General features: G+C 40.3%; 1 protein-coding gene across 1 annotated transcript in view; it reads right to left on the reverse strand.

The window, feature by feature from the left end:
- The window catches only part of KCNQ (KCNQ potassium channel), a 40,492-nt gene extending 20,882 nt beyond the window's left edge, over positions 1-19,610 (reverse strand). The window contains exon 1 of the mRNA XM_043211047.2: positions 19,141-19,610. The gene's annotated coding sequence lies outside the window, so the exon portion shown is untranslated. The remainder of the gene's footprint in view (positions 1-19,140) is intronic.
- Between the last annotated feature and the right edge of the window lie 1,093 nt (positions 19,611-20,703).

A 20,703-nucleotide genomic window follows, 5' to 3' on the forward strand; every position in this document is an offset into this window, starting at 1 on the left:
TCTTCTTTAGAAGGATTCCATTTGGTCCAATGCCTTTCCCTTGCACCCACTCACTGCCTCTGTCTCACTCTGTTATCAGCTTAAAGTAACATTTTTATGGCCATAATATTCGGCTTAGTCACTCCTCCTCGCCGTCGCACTCTTTCAGCCTCGATAGGGATTATGTCTGGGCGTCTTTACGGAATCTTTCGAAAACTTTTGCCGGATAATGTCGGGGTAACGTCTCGTATAATAGTCAACTCGATTAGACTGAAAATAGCTTAAATGAGTTAAGGGCTGAATGCGGAATGCTGGCAAAAAATAACAGCACGAAGAGTTGCTTTTTAAGAAAGGGTCTAGTCTTCTTCTAGCATGCCGCGCGGCAGGACACTGCTTCCTGGCCTGCAATTGTGGCTCATTACTGGCAATTAGTAGACGTCCTTTGGTGGCAGTGGGCGTGTCTGGCTGGTCAGCTCCTGGCAAACAGAATTATTCATAGCCCGCTGAGGTAAAGAGATGCACTATCAAAAAATACTAGACCGTTTAGGGGGTTATTCTTACAAAATAAACAAAAGAAATAATTCACTTTCTTTATTATTTAATTCTAATAAATTAAATTGTTAAAAAATGCCTTTATAATTATAATTTTATAAACTTTTTCTCTAACTGTATGGGTAAAAAGCGGCTTTCGTTTGACTCGGTGTGCAATTAATTTGCCGGCAATAATGAAATCTAGGACAAAATGCTGGCAAAAGGAAAATCGTTGACAGTTGACTGCATGCGGCACTCAGTTTTCCATTTTCCCATTTTGCCTTGTCATTATACCCTTGCAGAGGGTATTATAATTTTGGTCAAAAGTGTGCAACGCAGTGAAGGAGACATCTCCGACCCTATAAAGTATATATATTCTTGATCAGGATCACCTCCTGAGTTGATATGAGCATGTCCGTCTGTCCGTCTGTCCGTCTGTCCGTCTGTCCGTCTGTCCGTCTGTCTGTCCGTCTGTCTGTTTCTACGCGAACTAGTCTCTCAGTTTTAAAGCTATCGTCTTGAAACTTTGCACACACCCTTCTTTCCTTTGCACGCAGTATATAAGTCGGAACGACCGGGATCGGCCGACTATATCCTATAGCTGCCATATAACTGAACGATCGGAAATGGTACTTGGAAGAAATATCAACTTTCGTATTTTTGAAGATAGAAGTTTGGGACTTTTTTTAGATTTTGTATTGTAAAAAATTGGATTATATATTCCTATTCCCATAAGGATCGGCCAACTATATCCGATGTTTGCGATATATATCCGGTTTTAACTGCAAGGGTATATAAACTTCGGCTCCGCCCGAAGTTAGCTTTCCTTTCTTGTTTTTATTTCACTTTCCCTTCGACTTGTCCCTGGTCTTGTGTCTTATGTCCTGCGTCCTGTGTCTTGTGTTGTATTGTGCATATGGAAGAAGTTGCGAGTTTTCCATGGCATTCGATTTAATGAAATTATTCAGGTGTTCCAGGTGTGCGATTGTCTGTTTGTCTGCCAAGGCATTGCCATGGCCCACATAGCAACCCTGGCTGCAGTAGCAGAGTTGCCAAGGTGTTATCTCAAAATCCTACTTCTTTTGGCCAAGTCTGTAACACACACAAACATACCCCCCGCCCCCGCTCATTCGATGGTATCTGCATATTGAATGGCAAGCAGGCTTAGATAAAAGTAAGTATTATAGATTATGTACGAAACAGGACTGCTCAGCCTGGCTGGTTCGTTTGGGCCATGTTTTTAATCAAACTAAAATGCTTGGCAACACCGAGAGTATTCCCAGCTGCCACTCCCTCGAAAAGGGGAGCAACTACTCCCCTTGGATTGTAATTTTGGTTTGCTGAGGGATGATGAGGCTTAAGCCCAAAAGGAGCTTCTTAGTTCCCAAGGATGCGAAAAGAAAGTACTATTTCACATTCCAATGGTCAAAACTGAAGTGGTGTTGCATTGAAGAGAATTGGTTCTAAAAGAATGAAGAATATTATTGATTATCTATTAATTCTGCAATGCTATTTAAATTTTATTTAAAAGTTATGAACAAACAATTATCTAGAAAGCAGCCTCAATTGTTTATATTTTATGTTTATTTTATGAAATCAGCCAATACATATTCAATTCCTCATGTTTAGCTTATGAAATAGCCATTTAATATTTGCCATTTCCCATTTGCATAAAATTAATTCCAAAATCAAAGCCATTATAATAGTAATAGATGGCCCACTTTGTTTTGGTTGTTATACTTTAATGGAGAATTACATAAAGTGTGCAATTAATTGGAATTTCGAGTGAAGTGAGTTCTTGAAGGAAGTACAGTGCCCAGATTGGACTAATTGCCAGTCTGTCAATCAATATTGTCAATATTGAGTTGCATCTGCCAAAAACGGATCAGAGTGGCAGCGGAGAGGGAAGGCAATTTTAACCGTGTCGGAACGCATACCCCTGATTACCCTGAACCTAATGCCATTAACCCATTATCTATGCACCTGCTGCCATCCGTGCACTACCTTTGGCCTTTATTGTAGACTCTCTCGGCCTGGTTTTGGCCCACTTTGATGGCGTGTGACACTGATTAGACCGCTGCACCACCGCTGACGGTGATAGTAATAATGATGATGGCGATGGGGATTATAACGATATAGACTTTGGCTGATGGCGTGCCAAAAAGTTATCAATGAATCACTTTAAGTGCCGGCCATTATTTGCATATTCCTCGTCTGTGTTGGCCGTTGAATTTATTTCTGGTGTTTGTTGATTTAAATTGTTAAGATCTTAATGCCAGTGTTGCTCCACGCCGACTGCTCTACGTACTTGTGTACTTGTTGATGCTTCTCATCAATCAAATGTCCGTGTTCTCCGACTGCCGACCGGGTTGTAAGAACAATTGCGAATTTATTGTAATTTGTTTGAACAGCTGCCAAAGGCAAACATCAAACGGAGCGCGGGAATAGGCAAAGGGGGCGTGGCCCGGGCTTTTGTTTGGCCAGAGATTACTCAGCCCGGTCCGGTTGGGACTCCGGAGTAGGAAATACGGAACCTTGTACGTGCGGACACGCAAAAATGGTTCAGCAATGTCTCGACTAATGATAATTACATTCAACGTGGCCTTGCTCCTTTCCGAGGAGGGCAGGGGCAGGGGTTTGTGTTAAGCAGCTTAAAGCGTTATTCGTGACACATGCCCCCAACCACCCATTGGACGTACCACCCACCACTGGACATCCAACAGGCAGGCATAATTTTAATTATCATCAAATTGCGTTACATTCTCAGCAGGCTTCTGTTGGCAATTATTTTGCTTCCAAAAACCCATACAAACCCACATTTGATTAGCCATCAGCTTACAGTGCGTCTCATAACAGCATTTTACCATCGATTTAAGTGATTATTGCCGAAGAAATATCCTTGCAACTCTGCCACAAAACTGTGGCCCTTGGGAATTTCTTAATTAGATTTTTCTGGGGCTTCACTGGATTGGAAAACTTCTCCAGCTCGACGATTTGTGTAAACTGAAATGCCGGTCTGTTGGTTCAATCAGCTCTCAGAAATGAACGAAAAATTAAAAGTTGTTAAAGGTCACCCGCAGCAGCAGCAAAATTGATTTAAAAAAAACAGAAAATATTTCAACTATTTTATGGTGGCTGTAACTTTTTCGCCGCCAAGTGACAATGGCCAAAATGCAATTTATATTGTCAGCAAAATATTCTGATGCCATCGAGGACACCATCGCACCACAACGTTCCGCATGAAGTGGCAGGAACGGAGAGTTTTACGTAGTATCTCGGGGCGTCTCTGGAGGGTGGAGCCACTGCCGCAGCCACTACTGGCTCGGCAGCCATTGAAGTGAGTTAATTATTCAAAGTTGCTCATACGCAACGTTGTCGCTGGGTCGCAGAGTCGCTGATATGCACCATGTACCCCGATATGGATGTGACGCAAGTGGCAGGAATTGGCGGCGTCTCTTAAGGCAGCCAGCCAGGTTGCACAGCACATATAGTACTGCTTGATGTGGGTATCATGACTGTTAAATAACCTCAAATTGATTGACAATTAAGATTTCCCTGTCATTGGAGCCGGATAGCTGCGGTCGGTTGTGCAACAAGGTGGAGCGGCCCGGGTAGCCCCGTACTAGCTGCCCCATCAATTAGTCCCATTTAGATGGCTCTCTCTTTGATTAATTAAATGCAAGTGCAAAGTGCACCTCTGCTGCGGAATTATTCTCTACATTGATCACATAAAAGGATTATAGTGATTGGAGGATTGGTCATATCAGCTTGGATTATTGTATCCATAAAGCTATATTGCTTCTAAATATTGGAGCCAAAGGTCTTGATTCCAAAGCCCTTGAAATAATATCTACTCCATGCATATTCATAAACCAATATTGATATATTATATATGTATATTTTCTCATGTATGCCAGGATCGATAAAATCGATTTTAATTTTCGCGCGACTTATTGTTATTTTCCCATTTTCTAGTGCGTTTTTCCATTCGTGGGAGTGGGGGTGGGGTGGTAGGGTTTCGACTGATTTGAGAAAATATTTGCACAGTTTGTCATTACAATTGATTGCCGGCAATCAAGCAACTCAAGGCACATGCCACTTTTTCCAGAACCCCGACTGGAGGTGTTCTTACTTCTCGAAGCCATTAAAATACGACCACATCAAAGCAATTACTTATTACTGCTCCTGCTGATGGAAAATCAAAATAGAAACCCCAAAACATATGAAACGCTAATCCACAGAGCCACTTCACCCACAAATCTTGACAAAAGTTAGTTTGGCGTGAATAATTCCACTAAATACAATAAAAACATTTTTCGCCGTCGGCATTAGGAATTTGCATAGAAATGAAAGCCTCGCAGCCGGAACTGTGCCACCAAAAATAAAAAAATAATCAAAATAAAAAACAAACGAGGAAAAATAAAGAAAACGTTGATGAGTTTGCGGTTAGAAAGAGGGGGTGGAATGATATACAGAAGGGGCAGGAAAAAAGGCACTTAAAAAAAACATTCCTAACTACAAAAAAAATATGTTTTCAGGTCTAAACAAGACATTTTTTAAGGACATTGCCCATCATTTTTATTATTTTTATACCATCTACTTTTTCTCTCAGTGTCTAGGGGGTGGCTGCTTGTTAGAAACTGGTTTCCTTGCTCTCCGGGCCGCGGATGTAAATAATAAAAAGCACATTAAACAGCATTTTCTTTCATTTCGAAACGAAAACGAAACAATTCCCCACTCGGACTAGGGCAAACCTCACTCTCCTTCCTCTTGCATTTCCTCTCTCACACAAACACACACACACACACACACACTAACACTTATACAAGAAAAAAACACCCACAACAAAGACTGACCGCTCCGAAAAGTATGCTACACTTGCGGCTGGCGACGCGTCGCTTTGACACTTGGGCAGACGAACTACTTAGAGTGGGGCACGACGGTCCATTTTCCACATTTCCCATGCACTCGGGATTCCATTGGGGCAGCACGCAAAGCCGGAGACTTAAGACCCTTCTGTGTGGGCGGTTGAAACTTCTCTCATAAATATTCTTTGCTTTTCTTTTTAAATCTCTTTAAGTTTGAGTTTCAATCTACCGGATGATTGTTTATTGGTAGATACATTTTGTCAATGTCGATGGTTTTTTCTTGATTAAATTGATAAAGTTCAACATATGTTTCTATTAGTAATGTTTCATTGTTTTTTATGGACTTTTGTAGATGACATATGTATTTTTATGAAACATTTTATAGCTTGTTCTTTGAAGTTCAACTTGTGGGTGAAAGTTTAATATTCTCATTATAATTCATTATATATAAGGGATACATTTTTAAGAAAAAAATGCTTTAGAAATATGCTATACATTTTATTTAAAATTTTTGGTAGAATTACTTTAGAATAAGTAAACTTTTTTAAGTATTTTTATTAGCAATTGTATTAAAAGTTGGAACACTAGCTCTCCTAGTGACCTTCTCAAATCTTTTTGGAGTTTTTTGAGAATAAATTCTACATAAACTATACTATTTTTGATCAACTTTTCCATTATATTTGCAAAAAATTAAAAATAATAAAACTGTTCTATTAAATGTACTTTGTTTCAAAGATAAACATGGCAAAGTTAACAAGCCACCTCCCCAAAAACAAGAAAAGCAAAAGTATGAAAGTAATGAAGCCTTTTAATATTAGAGTAGCTTGCAACTTGCATTTGCAAGTCAAAAAATACTCCATTGCAGACACGAAAATAATAATGTTGACCCCATATGCATGCAGAGTAGAGCTCTTTTTCATAAAATCCCAACCCAATGCAGGTCATCTGTTCTGGGCTCTCCTGATTTCCTTGAGGGCATTGCAAGTTCGTTAGAGAACCGACACTTGTTTCGTGGCGCAGCAAATTGTGGCAGCTGCTACTTGTGCCACTTGCTGCTGCTACATTACTGCCACATTCTACAGCCAATGCCCCCGCTTTCTCCCCCCTCTCTCCCATACTTTTGAGCCTTTCATTTTCATGTCCAATTTTGCAGCCTAAAAGGGCTGCTTGGCTGGCTGGATGGCTGGCTGGCTCACAGGCTGGCGGGTTGCACTTGAAAATTTAGCAGTCGCTGCGCCACCTGACTGCTGTCAGTATGCCATTTTGCCAGTTTTGGCTTGGATACGATGGATACTACGGCTCTACTCCCACAGCCCCTCGGCGGGAGAGCGGGAAATGAAATGTGAAATGAAATGTAATCCAGTGTCATGTGCCATGTTTATTTGCCTGCCGGTAGTTGGATGGCCGGATGGCCCATCCCACCGCTGGGCTGTGCCAATTGAGTTTAATTTGTTGAATGCCTTTTGACAGATTTCAAAATTAACTGATACCACAGCCGAGTGCACCGACAAAGAGCCATCGGAATATGTTTTGCTCTCCAGTGTTCATCCAAAAACTGATTGATATGGGGAGGAGGACTCCTCCCCCTATGGCGAATTCCAACCAAAGTTTCCCCCAAGCATGTGTGTGTGTAGATGGGTGTGGGGAATGAAGGACTAACTCTTGGTAATCATTTGGTTTACCTCAACTTTGCTCAACTCTAATCCGATTACGGTTTCCTTCTGTTTGCACATCTTGGGTCCTCAAATTCAGCGGAAATCGGTTTAAGGAGATTTAAGCAACTAAACGGGTTGGAACGAGTCCCGAATTGCATTTTCATGTTCGAAGTTTTCTGGCCCGACAACTTTTTTGGACTGTAATCTTGGGGCCAGTGGTCCCGGGGGAAGGGGCATTCAAAATGCAAGTCAAGTAATCAAGAATTCAGCCATAGTCTGAGCAAATTTGCATTTCCGCCGCTTCTTTTCAACTTAAAGCGGCTTTGCCGCGCTTCGTTATACTCAATTCATAATTAATATAGTTTAAACGAGCTGAGAATAATTGATTTTGGGCCACCCCAACAATGAGAGATGAAGAACCGGATGCTGCAGAGGAGGAAAGACACTGCCAGAATGATGAATTCATTGATATTAATTGTTTTCGTTGTGCCTTCCAAACGAGTTCCGGGAAATCAATGTTTTCCTTCAGATAACTCAGAAGAGAAAGGAATCGAAATTCTTGGTTTATTTTATAGTTTTAAGTTTTAATGGGAATTAAAATCAAATTTGGAAAGTGAATAATTGCGATAATGTGATAGCTTCCCTAAGCTCCTTACCAAAAATTAGTTTATTCTGGCAAACACAAACATCGGCTTATTAAATATTCGCTTATAGATTCTCAAGGTATTGAGGGCTCTATTGACTAATTCCAGGTATCTAGCCGACATATACTTGCTCTGAACATTAGCATAATCTGCTGACCTATGACAGATGATAGCCCGGCCCTCCCGATTTGCATAATCTGATGCCGCACTGCAGAAAGCAACCTGCCCCTGCCCCATGCCCCATGCCAGTCCTTCCAGTGTTTGTTTATCTGCATATATATAGCCATCCCATAGTATATATCTAGGGATGTGTAGCTATACCTAATGGCCAAGCACAACAAACGGAGTCAAGTGCAGATTTCCTTTGGCAGCAACGATTTCCGACAGTGAATTTTGATGAGCCCGGAGTGCAGTTGGCTGGATGGCTAAAAATAAAGTGCGGAAAAGCAGCGAAATTGAAAGTAGGGGACGATACGGAGAGGTTCTAGTGACTGGCTAAATATGCAAATTAATGAAACCAAGCCAAAATGTTGCCTGCGGTGCCGAGTGCAGGTACAAGAACAGAGGCCAAGCCGGTTGCAGGTTTAGGTGAGTGAGTTTCCCTTTGAACTATTTTCGGTTTTTGTCGCTAACAAATGGTCTAAAGCGGCAGCAACGACAAGTGCGGTGGCTCGAACAAGTGCCACAGCTAACAATGCCACATCGAAAAAGGAGAAAGGAATGGAGGGTATACAGAAAGAAATAAAATAAATCAATCAAATATATGCCAGGAATGTGGATTGTCTTCTAGAGGTCTTTTAAAACTAAACTATATAAAACAAATACTTGAAATTATAGAGCCTAGTAATTCATAGCCTAGCCTAGTATTTAATTATAAAATATTTTTCAGTGTGCATGCCAGGGTGAGTAAAATTTGTCGCCAACACTTGACACAACAGCCGCAATAACGACTAACTGCAAAAACATCTAAAAGCCAAAAAGGACGAACAAGGAACTGCACTAATAACCAACAAGCCAACAAAAGCCAACCCATGAAAATAGTTCTAATAAACACTTGAGAGCTTCTCCTTTCTGTTCTCTAACCAACACCACCACTTCACAGTCGGGCAGGGACCCACACAGAACACAGAGAAACACGTGTATGTGTTGGCACTTGCAACCCAATAATAACTGTGACCGCATTGCGTATACGTCATGTGTTGCAGTCAGCACAATGCCATTTGATTTGAAAAACAGCAACAATAAGCGGTAAAGTGAACTTTTTAATTTCCTGTATAAATTTGTTTTAATTGCAACAACTAGTATAGTACATACTGGCGCACTGACTAGCACCCACAGCGTAACAGAAACAGAAATAGAGCCACCGTAGCCACCGTGGTTGTGGCTTTTTAATTAATGAATAGTTAATGCCACAAAATGTTGCACTTAAAACGAATGCAGGGCCATGCAGGTTCTCATTAATGTGATATGCTGGCTAAATTGTGTTTTTTTGTTTCTCGTTCTTTTGCCAATTGAGTAATTTGTTGGCTAGGCATTTATTTCATTCTGATTGAATTGCAATTTTTGTTGCTGCCCGCCTTGTTTGGTGCACTAATTGTTCAATTATAATTGTGGTTAAATGATGTATACACATGTGGCAAGTGAGCATATATTTACCCTTCTTTTGAGTAAATAATTCATTTTTAATAGTCCGAGTCCCTGCCTCGGAAAGTGTTACATATTCAGGAGCTAACGAGCTTCTTGGGAATATGGGGAAAATAAGGAAGCAGAAATTGGGTGTGAACTCTCCAGGGAATCCGGAGAAGGAAAATCAATGAAAAACCCGCAAGTTGTTTAAGCCAACAAATCAATAAAGGCCTTTCTGTTTACTCAAGTTTTATTAACTATTTGGCTTTAAGATTTTCATTCAGTATTTATTTGTATGAGGATGTTTGTTTATCTTGGCAGTTTATTTAAAATAGAAATAAATTGTAATAAACAAATGAAACCCAAACACCTGTTTAAAATAAATTATTAAATCATTGTCTTCATTAATTTATTTATCTTTGGGAGAATAAAAACTACTAGAACTATTCCTTTATAGGCCTAGATATCTTGGAATGGCCATAAATTATTCCCAAATGTTCGATCATCGTTGTGGCGTATATCTTGGCGTCATTTGTCATCCGGTAATGGACGCGTTATAGACGTTATCGGCACCACTCGTCTGCGAATCGAAACAGCACTAATAGAAAGCCTTTATGTGTTTTTTTCCGTTTATTATGTTTTCGATTCTAATCGTCAATATAAATCACTTAGCACTTTTCGACGCTATCGACCTGCCCGACCCACGCTCCAATTGGCCCACTCGGCCTGGCCGAAAATGAAATTTTCGCAATAGCCGCCGGCCATATGAGAGTTATTTACATTTCCTCGGCGATTACTAATTAACCGGACTGAATAACTTTTTAATTACATTCGTTGCACGAAGCGATTAATATGTGTCCGCTAGGTGGCGCTAATTGCCAGCGTGCAACGCCCACACGTCGCACGAGGGACTTTACCTTAAATGGATGGTGGTCAGCTCCCGGAGGCATGGCTTCAAATTGTAAATTTATATTTAAGTTAGGTCTGCTTCACTTGCCTCGACAATCGATCCCCACACCAAAGATATAAACTCCTATGCACTGAGGAAAATGACATAAGAAATTAGGGTAATTAAGGATATAGGTAGGTGTAGGATATCATATAAAAAATAGGGAATAGGCCATTGTAACCTCAAAATAAAAGATTAGAAAATAACTATATTTGAAAAAAGAATCATTTTTCTTTATAGATTCTTCTGTTTAAATCTCATGACTTCCTTTACCAGGATTGCCTTGGATTCTTTCCGTGCATTTACACGTACATACGTTGGAAAATATTTGCCAAAGCTCGACACTGATTTGGCTTAAACGATAAAGTCAGGAGAAGGGTCCTTTGTGCCCAGAGCGGACCCGAGCAGTCCGGTGCAGACCGTCCTCGGACCAGCCCAAGCATAACAGTTTAAATGCGAGCTGGGTCTATTAAAAAACCAAATGGAGTACACACCGACACATATCCACTTAGCCAGTGGCAGGAGCAGGATCAGGAGGTGGTGCCAGGGGGGTGGTGCCAGGCGGGATGGGGCACGGGGAAGCGGCAACAGGAGCGACATGCCAACACAAAAGCCAACATGCAATTTATGAACAGCTTTTTGCTGGCGGGCCCGAAATGCTCGTTTGAAGCTAACGAAATGTTCTAGTCCTGGCCAACCTGCCAGTGAATGGGCTCCAGGGGGTGGGGTTGTCGAGGTCGGAGGGGCTGGTAGAAAGCGTAAGCAAGAAAGCGTAAAAAAAGCATCAAGTACCAGAATGCCATTTGATTGCCAGCGAGCCAACGAAGCGGAAATGCCCTTTCAATATTCTATTGGTCACTCTTGCCACTTTTTTTTGGCAATTGTCCACCGGGTGGACTTTCGAGAGTGAATTATTCAAAAGTTACTTCCAGAACGGCGATGGATTTATTCATAAAAAATTTAAGACCTCACTCCTTTAATGCATTTTTGTTCTATTCGATATTGGATGGGACTATCCCCCAACAAAATGCAACCTCTCTGCTCTAGAAAGAGTATCCAGAGAGCCAAGACGTAGAGCCAAGTCTCAGGGCGGAGCAGCTGAGGTGAGTGGGGCAGACCCTTAAGCCATAAGTGGGGGTTTGGGGACTGCGGATTGGTAGCTTGTGGCAAGTGGCATGCGGCCAGAGGAGTACGGGGTGCTCTCAGGGGAAGCTAGTGTAGCTGTGGCACGTTCCAGGCTCTTCCTGCTGCTGTTGTTTTTGCTGAGCCCATTGTTTGCTAAAAAGAAAGAACAGCTCTCCAATGAGAGCCAGAGAACTGTCTAATTTGCAAAGACTCATGAATTTATCAGCTCGGTAAACCTAATCAATATCAACACGGCCCAGCTAATTGGAAACTTCAATCTTCATCAAGTCCCAACACAGAAGAACCACAGAGTTCTATTAAATTTTAGAGAGAGACTTCAGGCCTGGGCTTTCTGACCTTTTGCACAAAACTGGCTATTTTTTTGGGGGCATCCGTGATCCGTATCTCACGAAGGTCCGGGCTTCGGAATGAAAATTGGCATGGCTTAAATTATATGTGGGCCAGGTCAGTACACACTGGCCGAAGGGCCCGGAAGCTTCGCCATTCCGCCATCCTTACAGGACTGGCATTATTTTTCAATATATCGATGTACGAGGATGGCTTCAAGTGCACTCCTCAATGCTGCATTTATTATGGCTGCAATGTTGCAAAAGTTATTTTTCATGCCACCACACTCCCACTACCCTTTTTAATGCAACACTCTGCCCCGCCAAAGTGTTTCGCTTGTTTAGTTTTCATGTTTCATATTTTATGGATGGCCACAACAAAGGTGGCTCTGAAATTGCTTTCGTGTCGAAGGCTGCAACTCTGCCGAGTTATTTGGGTTTCCATTTCAAGTTTGCTATTTTTTTTTCGTACACTTTCTGACAATTTAATTACGGCTCCCTTATGTCGAAAGGACGTGCGCACAAAGGTGCCTTGTTTATTTAGATTTTCAAGTTTTTCGTTTTCGCAGAGCGTTTCTATCTCGAGTTGGGCTATATTTTTCGGTATTTCCAGCACCTTTTTCACTTTTAAATTGAATAAATAATTTAAAGAAGTCAGCTTAGTCAACACAATCGAACCATTGCAAAGGTTAATCAATAAAACATCAAATGAAAATCAATTTAAATCCCTGAAATGGCAATCTTTTGTTTAGCTTTACGCCTTTTTTTATCCCTCCTCGTTTTTGCGCCAAAAAGTAGACTACACTTTTTGTTTCCGTCGCTGAAAGGGTTCGCCGCCGCCCGAAAGTCCTACTTCCTCGTCCCGAATTTCCATTTCTCGGGCAACAAACAATTGTCCGCGACCCACAGAGCAAAGCAAATAATTTTGGCTGAGAAATGTCACATTTTATTGCTTCTTCCATCATATTTGGCCCAAGGAGGTCGGCGGCAGGCTGGGGAGGAAAAGTGGAGCAGCAACTTCGGCCAAAGTCAGAGGAATTTCATGCCATGGGCTAATAAAAGTGCGAAACCTGGCCGGGAAATGGCCAAGGAGAGGGCCGGACGAAAGTTTCGCCATGAACATTTAAGCAAAACACGACCCAATATCCTTATCGCTGGCTTCGAGTCGGGACATTCCCAAACAAAAGACCCACAAAAACAGCATTATAATAATACGAAAATGAAAACAAAAATGTGTCACGAATCAAAGCTGTTGTATGTAGCTGGCAGCAAGAACTACTATACAACGCGTTAACATCTACAAATTATTATGTAGATTTCGCTAAACTGAAATTCCGATGACTTTCGCATAGCTTGAGGTTGGGGCCATGAGTCTTGGGGCTGGAAAAGCCGCCAGTTTTCTCCAATTAGGAGCTATATCCGCGACTCTTAGGCACACGCAATGCTAAATCAATTATACAAATTGCAGTCCCCCCTCCCCAGACTCACATTTTACCTCAATCTCATCACACCAGCCCATGAGGGTATCAATCTGATTACAATTGAACATAAATTTCAGGTCCCCAGCGCCCCGCCCTCAGTCTTCCTTCCTTCCTCGACATTGTTTGCAAATTTTAATAAGCACGCAGGCTCATACAAACATACTACATATGCATATTAAAAGGCACTTGGGGAAAGGCTTTCCCTATTCTATTGTTTCACATATTTTGTAGAAATGTAATTAACACAAATCACGAAGCTAAATTAAACTAAATAGTAATGGGGCTTACCCAATTCTTACTATGATTTAAAAGGAATTAGAAGTTGATTTCTTATTAAATTTTTTTGACGAAGCTTGTTTCTATTATTCATCCAAGTAATTGTAGCGTTTTACTTATTTTACAAAAAAATATATTATATTTTTTATAACGCCATTAAGTAAGGTCTCTTATAGGCGGATCATTTAATGTGGCGACCGTGACAAACCTAACATGTTTAAAACTTTAGCCACTTTTGTAAGTTAAATTGGAAATTTCATAGACTTTTTTTTGCAATCAATTATTTGTTATTATATTAATTACAAATTTATTAAAGAAATTATATTTATTATTTAAGCTTGATTATGTATATAATATATTTCCCAAAATACTGCTCAGTGTAAGTAGTACCCTGTTTATGACAGGGTGTGTCAGCTGAGCCCCACTGGGTGGCGGGCTACATGGGCGGCGAAAAGGGGCATTGCAGCACACAAATTAAAAGCGAAAATAAAGTTGGGCGTAAATTTTCAATTTCGTGCAAAATGATGGCAAAATTTATATTGAAAATTCAGCTGCCTCCCGCCGCCGAAAAGCAAGCAGGTTCTACAGAAAGCCCACCCTCTCCACGCCCGTCGCGGGGCGACGCACCACCCACACCACCCACAGCACCCTTAGCACCCTTGGCGGTGTATGTGAAGGGTTTCCTGGCCGCAAAAGCCGACAACGTCAAAAGTTTTCATTCATCAAGGAAAATGGCTTTGAAGTTTCGTTAAAGTTCTGGCGGGCCGAGAACTAAGATGGAAATTAACTCGGAACTTTGATGGTCTTGCTTTCTATTTTGTTTTTATTTTATTTATTTTTCTTAGAGCGCTTCGCGGCTGTGTAACAGTGACGTCATGGACATAATTACGCATACGCCGCGTGTGCCGGGCAGAGCAAGGGATATGCTGTTTGGTTGCTTTTGGGGCTGCCATTGAATGTCATAAAAATGTGTTTGAGGTAAGGTTAACAATAACAAATAAACATGTGCCTATGCCACTGTCTGTGTGTGTGTATAAACACATATGCAAAAAGGAGAAAAGGAGGAAGCGAAAAAGAGAAGAAAAGAATTGTAAACAAATATAAAGTGTTGGGCCTGCCCCAGTGTGGGAGTGCTCACATGTGTCTGCGTGTGTTTGTGGGGCTCTATTCATTTACAAAATGTTGGCAAAAGTTGTGGCAATAAGACCAAGATGACGACTACGTCGAAAAAACCTGTTAGGAGCAGCCTTTCTTGTCAGCAATTTTTAAAATCTAACGCTCTTATTTACACCTGTATGTGTGGGCTTGTATCAAATGTGCAGCTATTTGCATATGTTTGGGTTAGCTGTCTGGAAGCATAAGTCCTGGAATGGGCCCAGGAATGTGCCAGGGCGAATATTTTATAATACTCGGTCGAGACGGGCCCGTCAAAGGAGGTAGGATAGAGAGTATTTGTGTCATTTGATATTCAATATTGAAAATGGAGCTTTTCACTCGAATGAGGATAGGCTTACATTTGTTTTTTGATTGGAAATGGCAGAAAATAAATATATTTGCGGATCTAATGGAAAAAGTTTTTCTATAATAATAGCTAAACAATTTTTGAATATAGTTAACTAAGAAAATATAAGGATAAGTACATGAAGATTAATAAAGATAATCTTATTAAGAAGTTGAGATATCTTTTGTTCAACTTGTCTTTCCAAGAATGAAGAATAACGTTTCAAGTGACAAGAATCATTTTATAGATGAGTCTCTCTTTTAAATATTTTTAGATTTTTGGGTAAAGTTTTGTTAAAAAAAAGTTTTTATAGATTATCTTAGGTAATTACTGTTAAACAAAGATTTTATTAGAAACCCTTAGAAGTATAAATACATTAAACCATTAATCTTTTAAATAAAAATCACACAACATTGCGCTTTAAACTTAAAGGATTGTGTGCATTTTGTATAAGCCCCGCCATGAATGGGTAATGTGAGAAGCAAAGAATGCTTTTAATATTTTGATGCCCTCGCAGAAATTTCGCACAAATAATTTCAAGTTGCTACATTTCGAGATGAATTCCTCTGGCACTCCTCCACACTCTGGCACACCAACACACACTCATCGGCATCAGGCATCCGACATCCCGGAGAGGATGTAGAACAACAATTAAGTGAAAGGAGAAGGAATCAGGAAAAGCAGCTTGGCAGGCACTTGCTTAAGCGTTTTTCATACCAAAAATTATGTATACATGTGTGAACATATCAGCATAATTCCAAAATGTCTGCTCGCACAAACACACACACACACACACACATAGTCGTATCACAACACAGCAGGACGAAGAAAGGAAGATGTCTATTTGGCTTCACTTTTGGCCTGGTTCCATTTCCCCTCCGCCCAGCCCTCTTTCGTCATCGTCTGAGACATGTGGGCGTGTTCATAATTTATTTCTGGGTAATTGACAGTCAAGTTAAATGCTTTATGGAGCCGAGTGCCCCAAAATGCTGTAATTCCAGCCAAGTATTTCACCTTACCATTGAGAGGAAAAAGAAATCTCCAGCGTCTACTCCTGCCCCATCGTATCTTGCGGATATAGATGCTGCGCTCTGTTAAATGGTGCGTAAAATTTCACACTCAATTTGTGCCTTTTGCCGACATTATGCCTCGTGGTTTATTAATGTCAAATTTATGTAAATACTTCAAAATTGACAGCCGAGGACTATCAAATTAATTAATGCCTCATTGGGTATTTTTCAGCCGTTGTGACAGGACTTTCCCCCAAAAAACCCTTGTGGTCAATCGAGAAAAAGGAGGGAAATCGGCAAGTTCCTCTTGTAACTTTTTGTTTCCTGACTTTGTTCGCTTTCCCAACAAAGTTTTCCCTCCCTGTCAGAACAAGTTTTTTTGTTTAGTTTTTTTGCTGATTTTTTGTTGAAAAGAATTCCTCGAAGAATGCAGCGTGGAAATGCACAAAAGGTAACCAGCAGTGATAAGTTGCCAAGTCAACGGATGGCAGGGAAGGTCTTGAAATAATTTCTGGTAATATGTCTGAATTATATTTCCATTACCTGCTGGACGTTTTTTCCGAAATGAAATACCATTCTAATGAAATGGTCATTGCCAGGAGGTTGGATTAATCGAAGTCTAGACGGCCATTTGTATTAATAAACTCTGATTAAGTTGACCTTCCAGGGGCAGGCAGCTACTCAATGAACCCCCCTCGCTGGCTGGTATATTCATCGATTTTGGATTTATGCGATTATGCAAAAAGTTCTTTACATTTTCTCCTCCCCCTGTCCCCTAGTGATGTGGCATGCCACCAATTAAAAATTGCTTAAGGGCAACATTACAAAAATTTTAATCAAGCCAAAGAGCCTGGCTGGGATTTGATTATCTAACAAAAATGGTAGAATAGATATTTCTAAACGACACTTGGAATTAGCCTCAAGTCGGACTCATTTTTCAAGTAAATGCAGTTTGACAAGTTCATTTTAGAATTGTGCTGAGCAAGAAGAACTTGTTCTGAAAGGCAAAGAGTTATAGTCTGTTATATACCCTATTTAATAATATTTATTTAATAAACCATAATATTAATTTAATATTAATTTCATTTCAAAGAAATCCACCTTTGCCATCTTCTACTGCTACCATTTATTTTTAGAAACGACCTCGAAAACAGCTAGATAGCTAGAGCCAAAATAGAAGTTCGGGGTCATCTACTGACATTTATCAACTGTGAAATTGGCAATGAAGCTTACCCCGAACATGGCTAACCAGGCCAGCCAGGCCAATAGCTGAGTGCGATTGGATGTGGCATTGTCTCTGGGATTAGGCCCAAGCCAATCGAACAGATTGAACTGCTCCGAGTGTAATTGCTACACAGATATACGAGGGTGTGCTCCACATGTACTCAGATCCCCAGCTCCGTGGCTAATACAGATTCCTGATTGATGGGCGCAAACGTGTGAAGTGCAAGCCCCCGGAACTGACCTTGGGGGCACTAAGGGAGTAAAATGTTTTCCATTTGCTGGTGGGTAATTGATTTAGCAAATGCAAATGCCATTCCCCAAACCCAGCACCAGCACCCTCAACGAATTGTCTCCCCCGATTTGGATGTCAGGCAGGCGATATAATTTCAGGCACGTACACTGCCCCATTCCGCCCTCCTTCCGCCTTTCAGACTTTAAATTTCTGTCTCAGTTTCAGTTTCGGTTTCAGTTTGGAGTTTTGTGTTTTTGTTTCAATTTGAGTTCTTGTTTCGTTTCTAATTGCCATATCGCTGCTGTTGGTAGTTCGCTAGAAATGGGCCAAAGTAAATTGGTTTGACAACCGCAAAGGGCCAAAGCCTCTCAATAGGCCGAGTTCTCATTGGGTTCAGCACGTTCTAGCCATGAAAATGTTTTCCTTTTTTTTTCTCCAACCAGGAATCCAACACGTTTTAATACCCAGCTATTAGGCTAACATCACTTGATATGGAAATATTAAATATTTTGTTGTTAGAAGGCTTTAAGCCTAAAACACTTAATAAAATAAGTGAGCCATTTATTTATTTATTTATTCATGTTTTAGTTTACTGCCACCATGGCTTATGGCTGTTATTTTGTATTTACCAAAACTAGTCACTAAAACAAACACAGGTAAATGAAAATATTGCAAGCCAAATATCAGTGTTTTGGCCAACAAATATTTACTTTTTCTAATGATTGGATTCACAAAAAATGTCAAAACAGGCCATAAATGTAAAGGGTTTTTCTAGACTTAAAATCTTTTTCTGAAAACTTTATCTTTAAAGTCAAATTCTAAATATAGAGCTTTGACAATTCAAGTCTGATAAGACTATAAATCATATAACACTTCGTCACAGAACAGTCTTTAACACAGAGTCTATTTCATCTCTATAAAAAGATATCTCTGTAGGATTTCCCAGGGTAGACCCCACTTCGATAAGCCCCCTTCAGGTTTTATCAAAATTTAAACTCTTTATATATTTGTGTTTTATGAGCACATTTATACGACACCCCTGCACTGTTGTCGTTGGCGCTTACTTGGCAGGTTCTTTGGAATTTTTAATGATTTTGCGTGCTTGAGATTTTCTATTGGAAAATATACGAAAAACTCGTACGTTGCCGTCTCTCTATATTTTGCGAATTTTGTCGAATATTTTCGAAAAGTGTGCGTGTTTTTATTTCTACTTACAAATCAAAATCGAGCATAGAAATAATGGATGGATGGCTAAAAAATTTGTTATGTTTTGCTGCTGGGGTGCTGCTGGCCAAGAATGCTGCAATTTGCTTTAACGAGCCGTTAACAACTGAATATTTGAATATTTAAATAAAATCTTATAAATACGAGATTGTTTGTGGTTTAAACAAAACACCCTGCCCCACACATACGCACATAATTTTCTACATTTTTAAACCGATGCAGGGGCAGACATATAGAGAGCTGTATATCCAATAAAATTGGACGTTGTTTCCGCCGCCAAAAAGACTGAAAATACCCGAAAACCCGAAAATCCGAAAAACGTTTTCCAACAAAAACACCCCGAAATTCACAATTTTAGCCAAGAAATTGTTGCGTACTGCAATATTTGCAATTTGCTTAGCTGAACTTAGCATCTTTTATTTATTTAAATTAATTCTGGTGTGTGTTTTTTTATTGCTTAGCACGCACCTTTCTGACGGGATTTTTGTTGCTGGTTGCTCGCCTTTTGTATTATTTTTGTTTCTCCGGTTTTGTTGTTTGTTTACTCGCCTTTTTGTTTGGTGAGTATTAACTATTTTTTATTCGTTTTCACAGTTTTTTTTTTTATTTTTTGTTGGCCAAAACTCACAGACACACTGTCACAGAAACTCGCAACGCTGGCACTTGTTTTACGATCGCTTCTTGCTGCTGTTTGCTGCCTTTTGCTCTTTGCTTTTTGCGAGTTATTAATATTTATTTTCCATCTATTTTCTCTGATATTTGGATTTAACCCTCCCCGCGCCGCATTTGGATCGAAATCGGTTATTCGGAAACGCGCTGGATCTGTGGGCCGCCGTATTATCGCTGGCCTGGCCCGCCGCCGGCTTCTTATCCGCCGAGCAATTCCGTGGATCGGCTGGCGGAAAATCGGAGAGCGGAAAACGCAGCTAGTTGCGTTGCCGAGCGAACTTCAAATGAAACCGAGAAGCCAACGACGACGTCGAACAACGTTGGCGAACTTGTGCGAAAAAGATTGCTGCTGCACTGGGAAAAAATTGTAGGCCTTTTGGGTTATTATTAAATTTCATACAATTTTTATTGTTTTTTTATTGTACATTTTTTAGTTTTTCTTTCAGAAAGAAGGCTTTTGTTTAAAAATAATCTTAATAATTATAGTTGTATTATGTTTATAAAACATATAATAATATTAAAATCTTTATCTTTACTCTTATTAACCAAAGAAAAATAATTGAGAACCGGAAATGAGAAGTCTCCATTCAGTTTCAAACTATATTACTCATACGCAGTGTGGCCGTGATATCTTATTTTCAATAAATGGTTAGTAAGTAAAAGTAAGATGCTAAGATGGTATTTTTATACAGTATTAATATACTTTTTAAGTAATAAGGAAGAAAGTGAGAAGGATATTGCAGTTATTATTATTATACATTTTATTTTAATTTTTTTTTTATCTCAAAAACTTCTACCCCCAAACCCAGAAGCTAAACTGCTCACAAAATTGTCTTTTATCATTTTTTCCAAGTGTCTGTTGTTGTTTTCTCGATGGCCAAAAAGATGCCGCCAATACTTGACGTAGCGCCACATCAACCCCCCGCCCTGTTGGCCGACTACGTCATCGATCCGGCCAACTTGGTTCGATGTTCGAAGCTGCCGCTCGAACCTGTTGTATAGGCCACAAACTGTTGCCGGTTTTGTAGGTTGGTAGGTCACTGTTGGCCGTATGTTTGTGTTTGTATTTTGCCATGTCTGTGGCATATCTGTATCTGTATCTGTGTATTAGACCGTGTCTGTATCTGTATCTGTGTCCATGTTCCACTCATAAGTTCATTAACGGCGACCACTTCGCGCAACAGTTTCGTACGCTTGTGCGTGGGCGGGTGTGGGTTGGTGGCAGTGGGTGGTTGTATCTGTTACCGAGTTACATGCCGAGTTAACCCCCGTTAGCCGACATACTGGAATTTTTGGGGTAATTGCTTGAGGCCAGAACAGCAAATGCGTATTAATGAAACCCCTCGATTTGCACGTGATGCC

The sequence above is a fragment of the Drosophila bipectinata genome, chromosome 2R (assembly GCF_030179905.1).
Source record: "Drosophila bipectinata strain 14024-0381.07 chromosome 2R, DbipHiC1v2, whole genome shotgun sequence".
Taxonomy (NCBI): domain Eukaryota; kingdom Metazoa; phylum Arthropoda; class Insecta; order Diptera; family Drosophilidae; genus Drosophila; species Drosophila bipectinata.